We start from the raw sequence: 20,820 nt of genomic DNA on the forward strand, positions 1-20,820 counted from the left end.
GCACAGGTAGCACACAGGGTCCATATCAAATCATAGTGAAGGTGCGTTGCTGTTTTCTTTAAGCCGAGCTGTGTGTTTTAATGAAAAATTAAGAAGTTTATTGACTCCAATAAGGACAAGAATTAGCTTAAGCCTGTGACACAAAATACTTGATTTAAATTTCTAAATGAGAAAGAAGATTCTGAAAATCCTGCCATTAGAACATTCCAGAAATTGCCTAGTGAAATAAATAAAAGTCACTAGAGGCTGGAACACCATGGTGCAGGCTGTAACCTGGAATGCATGGGAGTGGGACCTGCTCTGTACTTCAGGTTGGCCTCAAACTCAGAGACTGTCCCTAGTCTCTGCCAACTGGGTGCTGCACCACCACCACCACCTCCCAGCCCCAGCAGGAATGTTTGGCCACTAATAATCACCTGTAACTCCAGCTCCAGGGCATCTGGTGCCCTCTTGTGGCCCATGTAGGCATTGCATGTTTTATGGTACAGGAAGCAATGTTCACAGTATCATTTGGAGTGTACTATAATTTTGTTGTCTTTCTGTTATGCCTTTTGAGAGTTTTGCTATGAGCTTCTCTGGAATTCCCTTTCTGTCTGCCTGCCTCTCTGAGAGCTGGGATTATTCCTGGCTGGGTAATTTTTACAGGTTTTTACTGTTTCCTCCCCCCCACCTGTTGTCCAGTGCATCCCTGCATACCTGGACAGAAGCCTCAGCCTCCTGAGCAGGTGGGACTCATGGCATTGCCCCCACACCTGACCGGCTTTAACAGACTTAGCCCACAGTGTTTCCATCCCTCCTCCTTTGCCGTCTCTAGCAGCTTTGCCACCAGCTCACTTGTGCAAGCTTTTGCTTCTGGTCTGTGCTCATGGGGCCCAAACACTCTATGATCATACTACTAGCTCCCTCAGAAGATGAGGAGGCCAAGAGTTTTAACCCTCACCCTCAAGTGAGTAGTCTTTACGTGGGCAGGAGACTCAAACTGGGGATAATTACAGCCACAAACCTTTCAAAGTATAAAATTGTTCTCGGTGTTAAACGTGGATTATTGAAGTCGCTAGAGACTCCATGTAAGGCGAGCTGCCTTTGTTAAATGTGAAGGTTTCTCCGCTCCTGCCCCACTCTTCTTTCTTTGAAAAGACATAATCAGTGCAGGTGCCTCTCTCTTCCCTACTGTCATCTGTTGGGTTCCAAATTAGTCCAACCCTGGTACTGTTTGGGTAGAATTTAAAAGTTACACGTGTCCTCTCTTATCTCTTTTCCAATTCTCTGTCTATCTTTGTCTCTCACTCCCTCCCTCCCTTCCTCTCTCTCTCCTTCTCTCTCTCTCTCTCTCTCTCTCTCTCTCAAACACACACACACACACGTCTTGACACAGCAAAGCACGCAGCACTGCATTGCACAAGCACAGAGTAAGTGGGCTGAGCAGGTGCAAGGTAGAGCGCTCAGGTTTTCCGGTGCTTCTTCACCACTCCTAAATGCCACTAAGGGCCCTGGCTCCCTCACTCTTTCATGGTTACTCTCGAGAACATCTTCAGAAAAGCCGTTCCAAGGAAAATCTATTCCGTTTTTTAAGTTGTAGTATAAGCCGTTTATAGTGATAAGTTTCACAAAGACATTTTTATTTGTGTCCCTTCCCATTAATCTCTCTTGTCTCCATGCCCGGTCCTTGTCTTCCTTCCCCACATAGTCGACTTCACTTTCCTATCTGAGAGGTAGGCTGGTAGATGACTGATAGGTAGGTTAGGGAGATGGTGCAATAAATGTATAGATGATAGATCAATAGATGATAGGTATAGATTGATGATGACTGGGTGGGTGGATGATGGGTAGATGGATGGAGGGATAGATGGATGATGGATGGATGCATGCATGAATGGGTGGGTGGGTATGTGGATGAATGATGATGGATGCATTGATGGGTGGGTGGATGGATGGATAGGTAGGTGGATGGATAAATGGGTAGATGGATAGTTAAATGGATGGACGGGTTGATGGATGGGTGGGTGGGTGGGTGGATGATGGATGGATGGGTTGATGGGTGGGTGGATGGATGGATAGATAGATAAATGGATGGATGGATGGGTTGATGCATGCATGGATAAGTGGATACATGGATATAGATGATATGTGATACTTATTTCATGGCTTATTCACTAAGCTTGATGAACATTGTTCTCCCTCCTCAGCCCCTCTGGGGGTCCTCAGCTCCATCCTACTCTGGTTTGCTTTCTTGCTCCAGCTCCATTCAGCTCCAGTGGAGCTTCATCCTGGATAGCATAGCTTCTGTCTGAGCACTTTTGAAAGGAAAAAGAAAAAAGTATTGTTTGAATCCTTATCATGGTTCAAATAGATATTATGTACAGTTCTCAACCATAATGGTCTAGATTTCCTTCCTTTTTTTTTCTTTGTCTTCTTCCACCTCACGAAGAATTCTATCCTAAGCACAGACTTTGCTGCTTCTATAGCTGGGGGACCGGCACCAAATTGGTTCTTATAGTATCACATGCCAATTAGTCTCTGTCACAGACAGGCTTTTCAATATCTGCAACGGAGATTTCCATAGATAAAAGAGCTACCTGCTGGTAGTGGCACACACCTTAATCCTATCACTTGGGAGGCAGAGTTCCAGGACAGCCAAGGCTACACAGAGAAACCCTGTCTTGAAAGACCAAAGGGAAAAAGAGAAGGACTCATTTTTCCCAGCATGTGAGCATTTGGGATGATGCTTTGAAGCATAAGAAAATCTTTGAGAATTGTGAAAATCTTGAAAATCTTTTATGAAATTCTCCCTGCTCCTTTGCTTTCATGAAAGGTTTATTTTCTCTTAGGAACACTGGCATTTTACACGTCAGTCTTTCAGCTCTTCTTCCAAATCGGTCCTTGTTTTGACAAACAAATGTATTAGATTAATTTATTAGGCCAGAAAACACTCAAGGTTAGACACGTAGCCTGAAGATTTTGTCGAGAGAGCCTCTCACACGATCTTGTAATACCTTTCTTTCCCTTTGGTCATTCAGAAAGAGGCACCCCACCGCACGCTCCCATGATACTTAGAGTAGTGCACGCCGGCCTGGTGCACTTGCCATGAACACACATCAGGAGCCCACAGTAGGACATCAGGTGCCTTCCTCTGAGGCTGTCCACCTTTTTACTTTGAGACAGGCTGCTTTACCTATTCAGCTACAGTGTCTAGCCAGCAAGTTCTCTAGACCCCCCACACACCCCCACACACCCCACACACACACCCCCACTCCCGTTTCCCTATACTCTGGAGTCACAGGCAAGTATAGCCCAGGATGTTTTTTGGGTTTTTTGTTTGTTTGTTTGTTTGTTTTTAGGTAGTTGCTTAGGATTTGAACTCCCACCGTTATCCTTGCAGAGCAAGCTGTCTTGTCCACTGAGCTACCCCCATAGCCCTCAGAATGTGTTGTGCCATTTGTCTCACTAGATGTTCATTGTATACAATGCAAGCAGTACCATAAGCTATGAGTTATTAACCAGCCCGCCAGCCTCATGCTCGTTGCAGGGACTGCACACATCTCTCTGGATGCTCCCACCACACACCAAGCATACAGTCGCTTTGTGAAATCTCACTCCCTGGTTAGCCAAAATCCCACTGATCAAATGTCCTGGGGATTGTTTTAGTCCCTGCCTGTTTTTCTCTCGGGGTTTAGGCTGAGCTTTAAACAATGTTACCATATTCCTGGATGTCTTTTGTGGTGTGGCAAAGGTATCAGAATTTATGTGGGAGTTTTTCAATCAAAGCCCAGAACTTGTTCCAAAGGTTGGAGTTGACTTTGTGGAAAGTTGCTCTGCCTGTGTTGGACATTGGCTTGAGTTGACTCTGTGGAAAGTCACTGTGTATATGCAGGGCACAGATCTGTGAGCTCAGAGTAGGGTCGGAGGCTGGGAGGCAGAGCCATCTCCTCAGTTTCCCCTGCAGCAAGCCTTCTGCCTTCACCTCCCCAGAGGTGACATTCCTGAGGTGAGGCCCTCTGTAATGGTTCTGGGACTCACTTCCAGGGTATCACGTATGTTAAACCAGCCAAGTCCCTGTACTGGCTAGTTTTGTGTCAACTTGACACAGGCTGGAGTTATCACAGAGAAAGGAGCTACAGTTGGGGAAATGTCTCCATGAGATCCAACTGTAAGGCATTTTGTCAATTAGTGATCAAGGGGGAAAGGCCCCTTGTGGGTGGTGCCATCTCTGGGCTGGTAGTCTTGGTTCTGTAAGAGAGCAGGCTGAGCAAGCCAGGGGAAGCAAGCCAGTAAAGAACATCTCTCCATGGCCTCTGCATCAGCTCCTGCTTCCTGACCTGCTTGAGTTCCAGTCCTGACTTCCTTGGTGATGAACAGCAGCATGGAAGTGTAAGCCAAATAAACCCTTTCCTCCCCAACTTGCTTCTTGGTCATGATGTCTGTGCAGGAATAGAAACCCTGACTAAGACAGTCCCCATCCCCCCATTAACTGCCTTAGTTGTTGAGACATCTCCCCCACAAATGAAACATCGTCTTCATACTGTTGATCTGTGCAGCGGTGTCTTCAGCTGTGCTGGCATCCTGGACTCCCAGCCATCCAGTGCTGTAATCCAGATGCACTGGCATGACGGTGTCTTTTTTAATTTCCCCTGACATTCATTCTGTCCTGACTCAATCCTAGACGTGTCCTGAAGGCACGGGTTAACTAATAGGAATTGTTTGTATTCCTGATAATGGCAGTTTTTATTCCTGATATGACCCAGAAGCATAATTTCCTGTCTTGTCCCATTGTCTAGCCCAGTGGTTCTCAATCTTCTTAACTCTATGACCCTTTACTGCAGTCCCTCATGCTGCAGTGTCAGTCAGTCATAAAATCATTCCATTGCTGTTTCATAACTGTAATTTTGCTACTGTTATGAGTCACTGTGTTTTCCAATGGTCTTAAGTGACCCCTGGGAAAGGGTCTCAGATCCGTAAAGGACTGGAGACTCACAGGTTGAGAACGGCTGGTCTAAGAGGAGAGGAGAGTGGTGCTTCAGAGGCAGACAGTATTGCCTGAGGGAGGTAGAACACTGATAAACCTTACATTCTTGATGAAAAACTTTGTGTTTTAAGGAAGAGTTGTTTAAAATGTTCTGCTGCTGGTTCCTTGGATCAAGGATGGTATTTGATTTGCCCTTGAGTCTCTGGTCCTAGCTTGTAAATACAGCAGCAAATATGAGCATAGTAGTAAGAAGGAATAACCAAAAGCTGATGTATTTACCAGGTCACGTGAGGAAGCCTTCATTTCCCCACCCCTCTCCGTAAGCTCCGCACTGAGGCTGTGTGTCTTTTCTGACACTTTTGGAAGTGAGTCTAGTCTCTAATGGTTGAGCCTTCTCTCCAGCCCAAGCTGTGTCTGATTTCTGTGGAGAGGTGGACTCACCAGCCTGCAGTAATTTTTATCATGTGTGATAAAAAAAAAAAAAAAGCAAAAACAAAACAAAACAAAAAGCAGGGAAGATTAAAAGAAGCTGTTATTTCCCTGGTGTCAGGATGGACTTTTAATATACATCACTGAACGGTGTCATTCTGAATTCTTAGAAAAACAAAGTTATTAAGGAAATTATTTCAGCCTGTGAGATTTAAGAATACCCTCATTGGTTCTTGTACACTTGTACAGCGGCTCAAACACCCAGCTTCTGTCTCTGGTCTACATGCGTTCCCATGGTTACATGGTGGAGCTTCAGGGCCCTTGGGGTGAGGTATGTCTTTTGACATTATTTTAATGTCCACGTTAAATTTAATTTTCCCAAGTTACTATATATATAAACTTGAAAATGTCCACAGTTTATTTCTGGCAGCTGGTAGGAGTTAAAGGGAAAGTCCAAAGCTTTAACAGTTGGTTTGAAAACAGGAAAACAAGTGTTCACAAGAAAGTGGGTTACCTAAGACTTGGGGAGTCTCAACACATCCTGATGACACCTCAAAAATATTTCAATAGCTGCTTCGATAACTACGGCAGTGTTCTGTATTGCATGCAGGATTAACTTCTAAGCTGAAGTGCTCACTGTACGATTCTTTCTGTTGTGTGCTCGAATGCGTGTGGCCGACTTGGCACGTTTAGGGGAGAAAAATCACATCAGCACTCTGTGTCTTTACCAGTAGAGGTCACTGTGTCCCCATGGAAGGCAACCAGGGCTGCCATGGTGCCTTAGAGCCAGTTAGTTATCACTGCTTACCCCTCCCACTCCTCACAGCCACCCTTAAATGCAGCCCCTTGCCTGCAAATAAAGCTCTGTGATATCATTGATCTTCCCATAAGAGATGTGGACAAGTCAGCTGATCCCACACGCACGTGTGCTGAGTTGGAAGTGGCTGGCTGCCTCCTCGCAATCACATGCTTGTTATTCCTGTCTTGTTAGTCTCTGAGGTGTCTTGTCTGCTGGGAGAGTCCCTTCCTCTAAGGTTCTCTGCGTTTGCTGGTATGGATGTTTAAGAACAAACCACAGTTCTGTTGTGAACACAATTGAGATGTGTCCCTTAGCAAATAGCCACTTTATCTAAGTCTCGGGCTAGCCTGGTGGTCTTGGCAAAAGGAGCGCGGTGGAAGCCACAAGCCTGGGAGTTAGCAGGTGCTACCGCAAGCAGTGGCTCAGAGCGCTCCTGCAGGACACACTGATGTTCTCAGGTCCTTCCAGTGACGATTGAGACCCGATATGCCCTTCTTGATTCTGGTACCCTCTCGGTACATCAGTTTGAGAGCACTAGCCTCCTGGTGCAGCCACCAAAGTAGCACCCAGAAAGCCTGAAGCCCAGTAAGTACCCTGGGATGCAGGGAACACCCAGGCTGCGGATCCCGTCAACTTTCTAAGTAATCTCCAAGCAGAGCAGGGCATAATAATTCTTACACCCTAGGGATCAAAAGAGCTTATTATGTGTTCTCTCTAATTAACCCATAGGTTCCCCTCCCCCCAGTTCTGTAACAAGGAACAAGACAGGTATATGACCACTAATTACTTAAGTTTTCTTTTTCCTTTTTTTTTTCTTTGAAGTTGTTCCTGTGCTTATTCAGTGAGCTTCCCTCTGCTGGTCCAATATTCTCTTCTGGAGTAATCACCTGCAGCTACCCTTCTTAGTGAGTTGTGTTGATGTGTTACTACTTATTTATTCTGTATTCAAGGGTGGTGAATTATATATATATATATATATATATATATATATATATATATATTTCATGGTAATATTTCAATATACTGGTGAATTTTTTCATGGTAGAAATCTGCTTTGTCGATTATAAGGAAATGGTGTTCAACTCAAGAATTCAGAGCAATAATGGTTCCATTTATATAGAACAGAAATTTGGCCACCAAAGTCTCTGTGATTAAAGGTTCCCATATACCAGTTCTGGGTGAGGGAGCCCAATGTGTGTCACAGGAGCATTTGGAAACTTTTTTTTTGTTTTTTAAATATCTTAATTACATGTATCCATGTGAGGGTTCACACACCAGGACGTGCATCTGGAGTTTGAAGGAGTCAGGTTCTTTGTGTCCGGTGAATCCCAAAGATGACTCGTGCTGCCAGGCTGGGTGGAAAGTTCTCTTACCTGCTAAGCCATCTTTTGTAGTCTGCATTTGGTCTTGAGGAGTGGGACTTGGTTGTACATTTTTAAAGCCCATGCTCTGATTTATTTGTAGGCATGGCCTGTAGGCAGGTGAGGTAAACCAGTTGTCCCGAGGCGTGTCATACCCAACTCACTACAGTCTATTGCTGGATGCTTGAGCTAGGAGGGCTTCTCTAGGGATGGTACAGATTCCTTAGAGGAGACAGAAGTGCACAAACTGCAGTACTTCCTCCATTAACAAAAGAGCCTGATATTTTGAAGACAAGGCCTTAAAAGTTGTGTCCATGAGCTATTTCCCGAGAGACCGTACTGTATTAACAGTTGAGATTCAGAGAGCCAGGCTGAATCCATTGACTCAGATGGTCCAGGGATTGGGGGACAGCAAGGACTTTACTAGAATATGTTATTATCTCAGAAGTTACATGACAGGGGTTGGGGGGATGTGAGAGGGGCAAAACGAATAATTGACTTTACGTATTCTTTGCATTTTATAAGTTGAGTACGTAACACTATTGTGGATGAAATACTACTTTCCCTGCTTATTTTAATTTTTCTGCTTGGTGTTGTATTGAGGTTTTGGTTTTTTTGCTTGTTTGTTTGTTTTGTTTTTTTATCAATATGTCTATTGCAGAAGCTCAGGGAGTTGCCTTGAGTAATATTTAGATACATTTCAGTAATTCTGAAATTGGTATTTGTGATTTTTTAAATATTGAGATTTATTGAAATTTTATTTCTAAAACTTCAATCTCACAGTGCTTTTTATTAAATATTAATGGAAGTATTTGAAGGAAGAAGTTATTTCTTAAATTTATGCCATCACTTTTTCCCTGGTATGTGGAAGCTCTAGCTTAAAAATGTATCTATTAATTCACTAAACTTTCAATTTGATTATAGCTTGAGATTATTTTCCCAACAGTTAGTTCATTCATCTAGGCATTCATTTCAACAGCTACATGAGGACCAGGCACATGTGGAAATAAAACAGATCTTTGCTCTTGAGCAGTTTTGGGGGCAGTTCCAAGATAATCCTGTAGCCAGACAACTGATGGGCTTGACCTGGCTATTCCAGGATGAAGCAGTGTGCTTCGGGGACACCCAGGACTAACCAGCCATGGCAAAGGCTGACTTGGGAAAAGGGGAGCATGCAGAGGGTCTTGTGGCTTGCCAGAGGTCAGGTGTGTCTGCAGTGTCACGGGAAGGACTCACAGTTAAGCCAGTGAAACCCAGGGCACAGGCATCCTCACTTCCTTACTGGTACAAGTAATGCGACACAGGAGTCATAAGCGAGGTGGCATCTGCTGCGGGTCCCAGACCCCCCCTCCCTCGGCTTGATGAGAAGGGCATGTGAAGAAGGAAGCATTGTTATTCCACCTTACCTTTCTGTGCTTCATGTTCAGACATCACACCTGCACACATCTGTTCTGCATATAAAATTCTGACTACAATATTTCTCAAACTTTAGTCATTTTAAGTATTTGTTAGAAGCCGGGCATGGTGTCGCACTCCTTTAATCCCAGCACTTGGGAGGCAGAGGCAGGCAGATTTCTGAGTTTGAGGCCAGCCTGGTACAAAGTGAGTTCCAGGACAGCCAGAGCTATACAGAGAAACCCTGTCTCCAAAAACAAACAAACAAACAAAAAAATGTGTGGGACATTGAGGAAAAAGGATATTAACTAGGCACAACAATGGGTTTTACTATGATGTTTTTGTACATTTACATCAAATTCACCTGTTACCCACTTTTGGCCTTGTCACCCCTCCTCTGGCTAACATCCTTCCGGTTCCCAGCTAACCTTCCAACTGCTTCATGTCTTCCGTCTGCTGTCCCCTGTCACCTTTGTGACTCAGTGAGTTCTGTTAGGGTTGTTTACAAGGTAAGGGAGAGGCCATCTACCTTTGGAGCAGAGCTCGCTGCCCCTGGTGGAATAGCACAGGAGCTGTGTGCAGCTGGCTCCAGAATGTGAGAGAGCACCTGGAATAGGGACATGGGACACTCTGGATCTGCCATTTGCATTGCTAGATTTTGAAAAGAAGGAGGATTAAAGGTCGTAGATTCCAGGAGAACCAGTCCACAGTTGCAGTGGGCGTTCATTTTCAAGCGTCTTACAAAGCAGAGGGAAGCTGGGATGGGAGAAAGATCCCCAGTGAAAGCCATCCCCTTTTTAAAAAACTCTTACCAGACCTTCAGGAAAACACACGTTACCAAACATTTGTTCGGCATCTGTGTCAGATGTGGGTACGATACATGCCACAGAAGACCAGGCCTCTGCCATCTTGTATTCATTGTTGAAAACCGGGAGTGTGGCGACACAAAGCCATCATGCAGCAACCCAGCTGCAAGAACAAGGTGCCTACTTGGAAGCTTACTGGAGAGGTGGAAGCCGCAGCTGTGTCTCCATAGAGCAGAACAAGGAGGCAGCTTTGTGTAGAGAAAAGCCAGTACTGTCCTCAAAGGCCTGGCACTGGTGAGCGAGTCACCAGGAGGTGGGTGAGCCTAAACGACTCTTCCTGAGCCAGGGTAGCCTTGATGTGATTGATGCCCGATGCGGTAAGGCTTATACCTGTGCCTAACAGGCAGGTTTCTGCCACAGGCACTCACAGTCTCCATGGGACCCTGACTGTCCTTCAGTGTGGCAGAGCTTGTCAAGCTGAGGGCCCCCATCCTGATACCACGCTGTGTTCCTAACATCCGCTCTATGGGATTTGGATCAAAGGGGCTTGCATTTGCCACCATGACAGAACTTACTAGACTGTCCCATCTGCTTTAAATCTTTTAAAATTTACAATTTCATCTTTTAAGGGTATTTGTTTTCCTTGTGTCCTTGTCTGTGCATCAAGTGTGGGCAGTGCCTGCAGAGGCCCAAGGAAGGCATTGGAGCCCCGGGAATTGGCTACAGGTAGTATTGAGCAGCCATGTGGCTGCTGGAAATGGAACCCAGTGCCTCTGCAAGAGCAATCGGTGCTCTGTACCATGGAGCGGCTCCCCAGGTCTATGAATTATCTCATTCTGCTTCATCATCAGAGATAGGAACTTTTCTTAATAGTCACTAATTGTAAGTTTATATGCCTGTCAGTTTTCTTTTTTGGCCTACAAGTGGACTTGCTTTGTTTGCAGTTTTGAAAATATCTGTTATTTGTATGTGTGCCTGTGTGTGTGTGTCTATGTGTGCACGTGTGCGCATGCACCCTTATCTGTAACTGTGAGCGTAGACATGCCATGAGACATGTGTTCACCTGGTTCGCTCCTTCATTCTTGTGCATGCAGGGTCTCTCAGTGTTTCTGTTGCATCGCACACTCTAGGTGGGCTGGCCAGGAGCCATGCATCTCGACCTCCCATCCCACTGTGGTAGTGCTGGAATTGCTGGGATTGCAAGTGAGCGCACTGCAGTCCCCAGCCTGCAGACAGACACTTTATCTTGCTAATTAAAATACTGTACACTTCAGTCCCTTCTGAGATGTGTAGATCGCTTCCAAACTTTCTTGTATACCTCAGCCTAAGATTCATGGATTCATGTTAGCAGCTTGGGGTAAAATGCAGAATCCTACCTGTGTCTGGACTCGGTATGTATCTGCTGATCACATATATATGTAAGAATAGTAATCAATCACTTCTGGCAGGTTCCTAGTGGCAGGGACTTGGGAAGGTGGCAGTGTGGTGTTCTCACTCAAGGTCCGTGAAGTCTGACAAACTCGTGGAGTGTGATGTTTTCCCCTTTCTGAGGATGGCCAGTGGGTTCCTTCAGAGGGCATTTTTCAGCTTCCCCGGGGCTGAGAGCTAAGGGCTTGGCTTAGTTTAGTTATATAGATTTTATCGAGGAGAGTGGAAAGCCTCGCCTATACTCTGGCTGGCCTCTGTGTGCAGGCTCACTTCTCTCCAGCTGACATCTCTTAGCCAGCATCCCACCTCCCAAGAGCCCCATGCCCTCTGCATCCTTAAGGAACAAGGCCTTGCCTTTGTCATCCTGCACCTTCCTTTGAGCTGCACTTGACAGCTGTGTGTGACAGTTGGGGCATTGCTTCCAAAATCTGGCATTTGGGTTTCAGTAGGCAATTTAAATATAAACCACATCTTTAAAAAATTTCAGTGGAAGACATTTATACTCAGTATCTTTTAAATGAGGAATCAAGCAAATGAACGGTGGCAGGGGCCTGTCTTTTAAGTCTTTGGTAACATTTTGATGGCCTAGTTTAGGATACACGAACCTGCTAACACTAGGCCCTGGGATAAGTTACAAGTATAATCAGAAATAACTATACATGTCTGCCTTAGTTAGGACCATGTCAACTCTTAGAAAGGAAAGCATTTAATACAGTCTGGCTTACAGTTCGGAGGTCAGTCTGGTCCGTCGTCATCATGGCTAGAAGCATGTGGCATGTACACAGACATGGTGTTGGAGAAGGAGCTGACAGGCATGACACTGAACCTGGCTTGAGCTTCTGAAACCCCAAAGCCTCCCCCGAGCCCAGGGACACCTTTCTTTTGACTAGGCCATACCTACTTCAGGAAGGCCACATCTCCAATACTGCCACCCTATATGAGCTTATGGGGGCCACTTTCATTCAACCACCACACTCTCAAATTGTGAGAACGAGTATAAAAACATTAACTTACACATTTGATCTCCTTGTTACAGAAGCCATGTGAGTCCTGGCATGCAGTTAAGCCAACAGTAATAGTACCCTAGAACCAAGATGATGAGGGCGTGGCTGAGTGAGCATAACACTCCACTATACACATATTAAATATTCTTTTAGTCTTTGTGACCGAAACCATTGTTAGAGAAGTGTGGTCTTGATACTCTGCTATCTCATTTCCTTCCACTGATGGTTTTAGATCCCTTATCAGGTGAGGAACTATGTGGTTGATATTTCTCTACTTACTGATTTCATCTACTAATTTCTATCTGTCTATTATCTATCTAGCTACCTACCATCTATCTATCTTATCTGTCATCTATCTTTCTATCTTATCTATCATCTATCTATCTGTCCATCTTATCTATCATCTATCTATCTACTATCTATCTATTTCATCTATCTATCTGTCCATCTTATCTATCATCTATCTATCTACTATCTATCTATTTCATGGATGTGAGTGAGTGTTCTGCCTGAGTGTATGTCGTGTACCACATGTATGCCTGGTGCCCATGGAGACCAGAAGAGAGCACCAAATCCCCTGGAACTGGAGTTAAAGGTGGCTGTCAGCTGCTTTGTGGGTGCCAGGAACCAAACGCAGGTCCCCTGGAAGAACAGCCACTGCTCTTTACTACTGAGCCAACTGCCCAGTGCCCAGAATGCCAGGCCAGGACTGTCTCTGAGAATTTGCTGAACTGAAATCAAGGGGTTGAGCTGCTCATGTCCCTTAACATTTCTGCAGAGAGATGGAAGATTCCCCTCCCCAACTATCCTATTGGTAATGGCCCTGGAACAGGAAAATTTAAATCCTAAAATATGTCTGGCAACTAAGATAGGCAACACATAGAAAAAATTAGCAAAGTCTGTTGTAAAATATATATTGTAAAATGTGTATGCTGTCTGGCCTGTTGCTGTAGGTCTGTGACACAGCCCTGTGGAGGTGGCTGATATGCTCATGTAGCGCAGGCTCACTTCCTGTTCGTTGTACCTGCATGTACCACTATCATTTATATAGCCTTTCCCATTCTGGTTTCTTTCCCCCAAACAAATACACGATAGCATTCAGTTTTATACAGGATAACAAGGACTAATTCCTCTAAACACAGAGCGTCCTATTAGTAAACACATTGTCTTAATTGCATTGAGACTTACTTCTGGGCACCACCATCACCTGCTCCATCAGCTAGCTAACTGCCCTGTAGATTTTCATCTTCTGTCCAACAATGCAATAACAGAGCTGAGATAAGTCTATCCTGGTAAAGTCCTTTATTTCCAGTATGATATTGTTTCCAATGAGGAAGAAAACACACACATCTTTTATCATTGAAATGGGTATGAAAAACAATAAGAATTCTGAAATGTAATGGGTTTTCTAGAATTCTCCTGAGGTAAGAGTTACACCTATAGGGGAGAGAAGTGGTTAAAGAATAGGCTATAAAGGTGAGCATGTGGGAAGAGCATGTCCCTACCCACTTTTGTGTTTTGTTGAGACAGGATCACATAGCACAGGCTGTCTTCAAACTTGTAGTATAGGTTAGGATGCCTTTGAGTTTCTGATCCTTCTGCCTTTGTTTGCCTTCAAAATGCTGGAATTGCAGGTATCAGCTACCATGCCTGGCCTGACCGGGTTTGTATGGCGTTGGGAATTGAAACCCAGGCTTCATGCATTCTAAACAAACACTCTACACTCCCAGCCCCTGCCCAATGCTTTCATCTTACTTTTTTTTTTTTTTTTTTTTTTTTGGTTTTCAAGACAGGGTTTCTCTGTATAGCCCTGGCTGTCCTGGAACTCACTTTGTAGACCAGGCTGGCCTCAAACTCAGAAATCTGCCTGAGTGCTGGGATTAAAGGTGTGTGCCACCACGCCCAGCTGATAATACTTTTTCTGTTGCCAAAAAAAGTTTTGTTTTTTTTTCTTACTTTTTTTTAATAGAAGATAAAAATGTGTTTTGCTTTCCGTTTTTGCCTCTATTTTAAAAATAGTAATTAACCAGCAAACAGAATAATAAATTCCATTATAACGTTTTCATTCATATATATTATAGGCTTTTTGTTTTGTTTTTAATCTTGAGAATTCTAACTCAGGAGATTTACATTCATATATATTATAGGGTTTTGAGGGTGTTGTTTTATTTTGTTTTGAATCTTGAGGATTCTAACTTAGGACACTTGCCCAGTAAATGAGAGAGGGTAATTGTATGAGGAAAATACTCTTGAAGTTGTATTCCATGACGATCTTCTTCCCAGCAGCATTTTGTCTGTAAGCACTGTGGAGGGAGGGGCCCTGTGGAGGGAGGGGCCTTAGCATTGAATGCTCTTCTGTATCTAGCAAGACATGAAATCCAACAGGGCCACCACCACCATATATGTATGTATACATATACATGTGTGTGTATGTGTGTGTGTGTGCATGCGCGTGTGTATACACCAATATATATATATATATATATATATATATATATATATATGGATTATTTTTATTTTTTTGAAAAAATAAAATTATTTTATTTAGTTTGTGTTCTAGAACACACTATATTAGCCTAGGCTGGTTTCAAACTCAGAGATCCGCCTGCCTCTGCCTTCTGAGTGCTGGGATTAAAGGGGTGGCCACCATGCCCGGCTCAGATTTTTTTTTTTTTTTTTTTTTTTTTTTTTCGGTTTTTGGTTTTTCGAGACTGGGCAGATTTGTATTTCAAGGACAGTTGTGGTTCTGAAAATCTGTGTGGACTGTTCGATCTCATGTTCATTGCAGACAACTTACCTGTAGGGGTATGTGTGTGTGTGCGCACGCGCGTGCGTGTATGTATGTGCGTGCGTGCGTGCGTGCGTGTGTGTACACGTGTGCACTTGCCCGAGTGGCGCCTGTGGAGCCAGTGGTTAACTCTGTGGTAGATTATTTATTTATTTATTTATTTACTTACTTATTTATTTTAAGGCGGGGTCTCTCACTATTGCAACTCACAGTTTTGAGTAGACTGGTTGGCAAGCCTCTAGGATCTACCTGTCTCCATACCTCAGCACTGGGGATGGAGATCCATGGGCCACCATGCCAGATTTTTACATGGATGGTAGGAGTCCACACTCAAGTTCTCATGCTTGCATAACCGGTGTTTTCCCCACTGAGCCATCTTCCCAGCCCCCAAGTTAATTTTTTAAAATTATTTATTTATTTATTTTATGTATGTGAGTACATTGTTACTATCTTCAGACACACCAGAAAAGGGTACCAGGCCCCATTACAGATGGTTGTGAGCCACCTTGTGGTTGCTGGGAATTGAACTCAGGACCTCTAGGAAAGCAGTCAGTGCTCTTAACCTCTGAGCTGTCTCTCCAGTTCTCCCCCCACACTCCCCAAGTTAATTTTTATGACTGAACTTTAGTCTTGAAGTCAAGGATCCCTATGTAACCCTGGAGTGTGGCTTTTTTTTTTTTTTGATTGATTATTTGATTTACAAGGAACTGCCTTTTCTAATTTTAGGAACCCAAGGAGTGTGTGGCTGTTGCTTCACTTTGTGGTGCCGGTGAACATTTAGTACAGATCCATTTTCTCCCTCAACACCAACTGTTTTTCCAAACTGTGCTCTGCTTAATTGTCTTCTTCACTTGGAAACACTGACATTCTTCCAACATAATTAAGAAAGTTGATTTTTGTTGTTGGATGAAAACAGTAGCAAGTCTGTTTTACCTGAAATGTAGAGCAAAGGTCGTTTGATAGGCCCATGGCTTCCAATTCAAAGGCAATTATCTGTCATACCACTGCATTGAGGATTCTGGAAACAACACCATTGTCTTGAGTCTGGCTTCCCTCAGCCCATGCAACCAGGCCGGAGCTGAGTGTTCCTCACAGGACTGTTGGTGGCGGCAGGAGACCATATATATCAAATCCTCGCATGGAGTTACGAGAACTGGCGACAGCTATCTCATTTAGACATTGTTCTGAAGAGTCATGTGTGAGGTGGGCATCACCTTCCCTCCAGGCCCTGTCCTTCCACAGTGCATTCCTATGGCTGTCCATAGCCCTTGCCCATGCACTCACTGGCCCTAACTTGAGAGTCCAGCGTCACAGTGTTTGCCTGCAGACATGAGAGTCTTTGTCTCCAGTGGTAGAGCCATGAATGATCCAGGAGAGATGAATCGGGTGATAGGGAAGTGTTTACTTTAGTGAAGGAAAGGCCTTGGCTCTGATTTGAAAAGGAAGGAGACCGTAGCTAGCTTTCTTGACAAAGTCAATCCAACCTTTCTCTTACTAGTCTGTGACAGTCTTTGGCCCACTCAGATCTTTACAGAGAGCTAGACACAATATTTAAGTAGATGCGCCATTTTTTAATTCCTCAGCCTGTGGGTGTGGGTGTTGTACACTCTTTTGAGGAACAAGTGGAGGGTATTGTCTGCATGCCAGTCTTAAGGATTCTGGAAGAGCAAAAATGGAAGTGAGTCCGTTGGATCCTGGACCTGTTTGCAGTGTTCAGTGTCTGACATCAGGAAGCCAGCTGTTAGAAACAATCTGTGTTCTTTTGTTTAAGCACTGAGGACACTTATAAAATGACATTATTCTGGAAAGTTCTAAGCACTTCCTGTATTTCTCCCAGGAAATCCTGTTTAAGATGACTATGCCTCATTTTCTCAGCTGAAAATGATCATGACCTCTAAGAACCACTTACATCCTGTTACATTTTAGGTTGTCTGTGTCTATGAACCTGTTAGTGAAAATTTGGTAATGTACCCCTCACTTTACCAGAAGATTCAATTGACCGTCTAAAGGAAAACTCTGGCAAGATTGTGCTTGTTTGTGTTTCGGGAGGGAGGTCTTTCATCCATGGAATTCCCATGGGGGGCTGAGGGGAAGAATATCCAAGATGGGCAGAGGTCATTGTCTGAAGGCTTAGGGCAACGAAATAACGCCTCCTTAGCATGGGCAATGCCAGGTGCTAGCTGAGCAGGCTCTTATCAGGAGAAAGGAAGTTGATCCTGTGCACTAACTAAGACTACATGACAGCCCTCAGATAAAGGTATGTGTAGGGATTTTGAATTCCCCAGTCAGAGGGAGAAGCCCTACACAGAAGGCTATGTGGATAATGGTAGTCTTCAGCCTTAATTAGCAGCTTTCTCATAGGACAGAGGGTATGGATGTGTTTAGTAGCAATGCACCATTGGCTTTAGAGAAAAGAACCATTCAGAGGAGGGAGCCAAGGTGGGCAACTTCTTTTATCATTCTGCCTGTGTCCCAATTAACAGCATTTATTGTGAGTCCTCATGCCAAGGTAGCACCATATTATCTTCTTCTCTCTCCCAACAACCAGAGGCCGAAAGGGAGCTTTCTTCTGTATCAGAAACCATATCAAATTTTGGGTTCAAAGGTAGAATAGAGCACAAAGAGCTTTGAAAGTTGGGTATATCCATTTCTTTCCCCATTACTGTAAGTCCATCGTGGCAGGGGACTCATGGTGGCAGGAGCTTGAGGCAGCAGCTCATCGCATTGCATCGGGACCCAAGCCCAGAGAACAGTGCTGTTCATTGTTAAGGCTAACCTAATCATGATGGAAACTAGTCCCTTAGGCTACTGTCAGATTGGTTGTCAAGTTCTGGCCCTCCACCTGCCTTAGATCACTATATACTTGAGCTTACTTCTCACATACTTAACGCTTTAACATCTCACAGAAATGGGAAAAGAAAGGAAACCCGTTTTTTGTAGCTCACTGTATCATGTGGGGTATAAGTTGGTCCATACCACCTATATGCGGGCTTCCCAAGTTGTGGGTCTAACCAGTGTTGTCAACTAATGGCCAGTGCTCTGTCTCATCAGAAGAGTCTTTTGGCAGCAGAATTCAAGAGTGTCCTACCAGGGCAACCTGAGGTAGTTGTAGAAGAGTCTTCCTTTGACAGACAGGTCGGGCGCAGCAACCTCATGGCTCAAGCATATATGTGGACATTAGTCCTCATAAAGTCACCAAAACCCATGCAGCTCCATACCTGAGGCTCAAAAGGAGGTAAAAAGGATGCAATGTCCATTCTGTCCCCATGACAACGGACCCCCAACTTCAACACAGGCAAACCCCACAGAAATCCCCATGGTTCTGGACCGCCGGAACCCTGCTCTGCACAACCACAGTTTCATAGCTCAGAGCTGTGAACATCAGACCACTGACAGTCCCAGAGCACGATGACGACCACTGACAGTCCCAGAGCACGATGACGACCACTGACAGTCCCAGAGCACGATGCCCAGCACTCTGCCTCCACCTCCCATCCGATGCTCCCACATATCTGTGCTAACATGTGACACCCTGTGTGAGGGATTCCCTTCATCCCCACATCAGAGAACCAGGCCAGTGTGTGCCTGTGAGCCTCAGTTTCTCTGTTTCACCCCTCCTGTAATGTTCCAGTAATAGCAGGTTCTCGAATACCTACATATTGCATAACTCTCTGCCAAGTTGTCCCTTTCTTACCCAAGGAGGTTTGGAGCACTGCCTGCCAGCCTTTGAGCAATGCCAGGATGCTCTCTGGTTTTGTAGCTGACAGGTGGTTGGCTGCGACTTGATTCACATGTCTGCAAAGCTTACAGGTCTGTGTCTGGGTCTGTAACCCAAAATCTTAGGATGTATGGGATGGGAATGAGTATCAGACATTGAACCGCTTTTTCCAGTTTCAAGTGAAATCTATACCTGACTGTACATTTTCGGGATTTTTATTCATTGACTCTGAAGAAAGAGCACACATTGGCCATCAGTTTGGTTCTGGCCTCATTCAGTTTCTTGCACACTTAACAAATAGTCTAGTGGCCTGGCATTTCCAGGTGCTAGAGAAATAAAGATATCATAGAGGCGTAGATACTATGGGCGCTGCTGTGTGTACCACCATCGTCTGTAGACAATGTAGATGTTTGTAGACTGTAGATGTTTGAAGACTGTAGGGAAGGAATTGCACAGGGGGCCTGGCTGTGAAGGGAGGGAGGAAGCTAAACAGACCTCTTGGGGAGGGGGTGTTGAGCATTTACAGGCATAAGACAAGGGAAGGGGGTGTTACATACACCGTGATAGTGGTTTTAAACATCTTCTAAAAATACTCTTATTGGTGATGGTGTAGTGGTTGTATGTGTGTGTACACATGTGTGTCAGATCGCAGCTTTGCATTTTTACTTGAGTTCTGGGGACCAGACTCAGGCTTCCAAGCCGGTTCAGCCTGTCTACCTTCGCCTGTGTAGCCATCACTCCAGCCTGTCTTTAAATATTTTAATGACGTTATCCATGAGGCTATGCAAGATTGAATGTGTTTTACCCCTTAATGATTCTGAAGTCAGGCTCCTCTTTAGAAAGGCAAACAGAACATCTTTAAGATACATTGCTTATTAACCCTGGACACAGAAGATTCACAAAAGGCAGAAATAATGATGATGTTTCACATAATTGAAGCTCAGAAAATTTGGCTCTCCTATAAATCTTGAAATAAATGTTTTCTGGAACATTAATTGGAAGACAGCTTGCTAGCACCAAACCAACAATCTGTGATAGGAACTCGAAACTGCTAACAGATGCACCTCCAGATTTTTAAAATGTGGAATCTTTTCAGCCAGCTGCCAAGCCATTAATCTCTATAACTTTCTAAAGTATGAAAATTACATTTAAGTCCACTCCACTGTTCTGCTTGCACAAACCATTCCTGTTTATGCGATATCCCAAATACAGGTCTGATTTCCAAGAAACTTACCTTGACCAGAATGAAGCTGTTTTTATTGACTGGGTAGTTTATCCAGAAACCATGAGGATCAAATGCAGCATTTTAAAAATAGACCTTCAGTATTTGTCCAGAGTCTTATTGAGTGACTGCAGGTGTGAAGGGGACTCTGAGCATATCTGTGGAGGTCCCACGGTCCCTTAAATCTACATTTCCAACGCATGTGTGGCACTTGTTCAGTATGTGTACTTAGTATATGTCATTATAGTATATTTCGGGAAAGTCTCCAAATATGCACATAAGTGATACACTCTTCCCCCCCCCCCCCCCCCCCCGCACATGAGCCCAGGTGCCACTGTTTTACAGGTATTCGGCACAATTGCTCCCACAAGGGGTCACAATCCAGGACACATTGGCCAGTCCATTCAAAACCCATGACTTATTCAAAATGGGAGTCACCATCGGCTCTGTGTTCTGGGTGGTGAGGAGGTCTGTTAGATAAAGACTATATCCATGCAAGTCCCCCCCCCCCCCTCCAAACACACAGGTCCAACACAGTTCACCCTGCTAAGTACCTCTCTCCTGTTTACTTACCAAAATTTCAATCAAGAAGCATCTATCTCAGTTTTGTAAATCTTTGTAATTTCTCGCAACACTTTTGCTAACTCTTGGAGAGCTCCTTCTCTATCTCATCGTGGATGAGAGGCTGGCCCATGGCTGTGTGTGAGCTGGCCCATGGCTGTGTGTGAGCTGGCCCATGGCTGTGTGTGAGCTGGCCCATGGCTGTGTGTGAGCTGGCCCATGGCTGTGTGTGAGCTGATCGCCTAGTCTTAAACCATGCAGAATTGCAGAGTGTAGGAAATTGTAGGATAAGGCGAAGGTAGACGAAGTTAAACCACCTGAAATCCCAAATCTGGACAGTTTCCTT

General features: G+C 44.5%; 1 protein-coding gene across 3 annotated transcripts in view; it reads left to right on the forward strand.

Annotated features, from left to right (window-relative positions):
• The window catches only part of Scaf8 (SR-related CTD associated factor 8), a 177,328-nt gene that overhangs the window by 107,223 nt on the left and 49,285 nt on the right, over positions 1–20,820 (forward strand). Inside the window, exon 21 of one of the 3 annotated variants that reach the window (XM_029471346.1) lies at positions 7,014–7,104. The exons of the other annotated variants lie outside the window; for them this stretch is intronic. The gene's annotated coding sequence lies outside the window, so the exon portion shown is untranslated. Of the gene's footprint in view, positions 1–7,013; positions 7,105–20,820 lie in introns of those variants that run through there. 3 annotated transcript variants of the gene reach the window in all.

The sequence above is a fragment of the Mus caroli genome, chromosome 17, assembly GCF_900094665.2.
Source record: "Mus caroli chromosome 17, CAROLI_EIJ_v1.1, whole genome shotgun sequence".
In the NCBI taxonomy this organism is placed as follows: domain Eukaryota; kingdom Metazoa; phylum Chordata; class Mammalia; order Rodentia; family Muridae; genus Mus; species Mus caroli.